Source organism: Vicia villosa, unplaced genomic scaffold (genome assembly GCF_029867415.1).
Source record: "Vicia villosa cultivar HV-30 ecotype Madison, WI unplaced genomic scaffold, Vvil1.0 ctg.001004F_1_1, whole genome shotgun sequence".
In the NCBI taxonomy this organism is placed as follows: domain Eukaryota; kingdom Viridiplantae; phylum Streptophyta; class Magnoliopsida; order Fabales; family Fabaceae; genus Vicia; species Vicia villosa.
Window position 1 is genome coordinate 42,391 of NW_026705447.1, and position 3,490 is coordinate 45,880.

The following is a 3,490-nucleotide window of genomic DNA, read 5'->3' on the forward strand; positions in this document are numbered from 1 at the left end:
TTTCGAAAATCGCATTACATTACATCGACATCAAGAATATTACACAAATCATTTCATTCAAATACATTCCTGAACTTATCCTAAAGACTAAGGTCTCCCATTGCCTCTTCCTCCTCGAGCTCCCGTCGTAGTCTTTCCAATTCTTCCCATCTTCATGAATAATTTCCGTGCCCAATGAACCATGTATTGTGTCTTCAAGCCAATACCGTGAAGCATACAAGCCTGCTGCCAAAACCGAGCCGCATAAAGAGCCATGATCAGCGGAGAAACAGAACGAGATCCCTTCATAAAGCCGACCCTTTCAGCTGCACAAAAGAAGAGAACAGTTTAGAAATGATCTCACAGAAACCTGCAACAAAATTGGATTCAGAACAGTGTCAAATTCTCATTCAATGCACAATTGAATTCAGTTCAAGAACAGTTCAGCAAGTCTAGTGTGTTCAAATCAGAATCAAAACAGGTTTCAAGTCAATACACTGGCAGTTCATTCATGATCAAATCCATACATTTAAAACCACAATACACCAAACCAGTTCTAACATTTCAAACAATGTCATACCCCGATACCGAGACTACAAGTTCAAAACACATTCACTCACTGCACACACATTATCTCAGCCTGTTCATTCAGATTTAAGATACATCCACAGCACACCCACCATGTACAAAATATTCCAAAACAGTTTCCAACAGATGTGCCTTGTATTTCAAAGTAACTACACTAACCAAGCAAATGGACATACCAATTGGAATAAGCATACCATGAAGCCTTGCGCGAAGCTCTTTGCAACTTCGGAAATATACCTGCACCAATTCCCAAATCAAATGCATCAGTCCACACCAATTTGAAAATCCAGAAAAAAAGTATTCAATATGTCAGCCCTGCATTCATTCAAACACCATCCAAAATTCAGGCATTTCATAACAGTTTAGTCCATCCACAGGGATCATACCACATTAACGCATCTACCTACATATACATCATACCACAGTCAAATACAATCATACAAAACTGATACATTAATGAGCCAGTCACAAATACATATAGCCCTGCATAGTTTGTTAAAACATCCCTAACAGCATTCATAACAGAATTCTCCCCCATCCAATTCCTAACTGTCATAACCTTTAACTAACATTTCAACTCACAGTCACTAACCAACTTTCTCTAACCATTCTAACCTCTCTAAAATACCCTAACAGAACCCACACTAACTAATTGTTTTCCCAACTAACTGAGTTCTGATTTGTAACTAACTGAGTTGCTAATCAACTCAGTGAGTCCAGAATAACTAACAATAACAACTGAAAAAAACAGAGATAACCAACTTCTAACTGATTCAATCCAAGCCTTCAATCTTCAACAAACTCCCCTCTAATCCAATGGCTCTGATCTCTCACTCTCTAACCGATTTCTCACCACCTCAACCTCTATTTAAACAGATTTCCCTCCAATTCATAAACCTTCACCACCATTTTTATCACACACACCATTTTCACATTCTCCTCTCATCCATCTTCATCTTCTCCACGCCATCACCTTCATCTCCATTCTCTCATCTTCACCACCTATCATTCATCACTCATCTCTGCAACTCCATCACATTCTTCATCCTCATTCCCTCATCTCAGAATTTTCTCAATTCATTTTCCATCATCTCTCTCCCTCACCTTCAACCGAGCTCAACCTTCATCCCTTATCAACCACCTCCATAACTCTCTGAATGACTCTGTATCAAGCTTCACTACCTCTCACGCTCAAAACTCAGAATAACAACACATACAGCACGCAAAAGAATCAAAAATAGAAGAAGGAGAAGAATCGGATAGGGAAAGGGAAAGAGTAACGTTAATGCTTACGTGAGTTTCTCGTCATCAACATCTTCGGATCCACCGCGATTTCGACCTTCATTCTTAGGCGTCAACCTTCTTCATCTTGAATTCAGCGCAAGAATCATAGCCTCATCCTTCTTCACCCTTGTTTCACCTCCTCCTTTCATCAACGTTCATCACCACACATCACGTACAACACAAAGACGCAGGAGACGATGAACCGCGAGGGAAATCGGAGATCGAATCAGAGAGGCCGAGAGACATGATGATGATGGTTTCGTGTTCTTGACTCGCGGTGGCAGAGAGAGTTGATCGGAGACGAAGAGAGGAGACTCGCCGCCGCTGCTGAAGGAGAAGAAAAGGATCTCGTTGAAAGAACTTCAAAGGTCATATCTCTTAACCTAATCCTCTTTCAATTTTATTTTGTTTTCTTTTTGGATTAATTAGTACTCTTAATTGACCTAAGATTTTCATAATAACTGATATTAACTGAGATTAATGAAAACTAATGACATTTGATTTGAATAAATTGGTGTTAATTGAGTAAAAAAATCTGAATGCTGGAAAAGTCTTGGATCAACGTGGGCCTGATACGAATCATTATTCACACCCCATTGTTAGGCCCATCACACCGCTTTTTTTGACATAGAAAAAATGCTGGAAACAAAAACAAAACTTCACTTGGGCCTTACACGATTCTGGCATGCACCTCCACTACGGCCCAACACATTTCTTTTTCTGCCAACAAAAACGCCCCCGGGCCAATTCCTTTGGGCCCTGCGCCCTATTACCATGACACCATGTTTTCAGATCACACCCCCCTGTTTCCCTTAATATGTTTAGAGTTTAATTAGTTTTTTTCTATTTTCTTTTAGTGATTAAAGCTAATTTTTCTACCATAATTCTTAGGCCTCAATACCAATTTTGACACATAGAAAATAATCACAAGAAATATTAGTTTAGGCTAACTTTGGTTTAATTCATTTTTGCTTAAATCTAATTCAATTTCTTTCATAAAAAATGATCATTAAAAAATACTAGTTTTAGGCTATTTTGTTTTAGTCTCTTACTTGTAACTTTCTTCATAAAATCAATATAAAAAGAATTGTTAGTTTCAGGCTATTTTGTTTAGTCTTTTACTTGATTCAATTTCCCTCAAAAAATCAATAAAATAGTAGTATTTTAATCCACTTTTGTGCTATATTTTGACTTGTTCTTTTTCATGCCATTTTCAATATTCTACTTACCGCTTTATTTTTCATGCTTCTTTTAAATCCTAACCTTAGGTAGAAACCATGATAACATTAGGTAGAAATTCCCACTCTTGCATTCTTTTTTTCAACTTTAATTCACCTAACAACTACTTGACTAATTTCCCATAAAAAACACCAAGAAAACTCATAAAAAATGACTAATAAATACTTTGACTAATAAAAAGGGAATGGAAGCTTGTAACTTCTCTTGCTTAAGGGATGTGCGAGTGCTTGTGGCTCCCTTGCTTAAGGGTTCCATTCAGGCGTAAGTTCCCAACCTCTAAAAAACACAAACCAAAGAGTAATTCGAGTTTCCCTTGCTTAAGGGATTTCCTCGAAACGCTCAAACTCTCTCTCTCTTCTCTCGCTTTCTTAAGGGCACCGTTATTTCCGCTCCATTGCAT

General features: G+C 37.9%; 1 long non-coding RNA gene across 1 annotated transcript; it reads right to left on the bottom strand.

Annotated features, from left to right (window-relative positions):
• On the bottom strand, window positions 1–2,272 carry LOC131632741 (uncharacterized). The gene is made up of 3 exons (XR_009293117.1): window positions 1,861–2,272; window positions 744–804; window positions 1–305 (listed from the first exon to the last, which is right to left on the bottom strand). It is a non-coding gene; the product is annotated as an uncharacterized LOC131632741 (long non-coding RNA).
• Window positions 2,273–3,490: the final 1,218 nt, after the last annotated feature.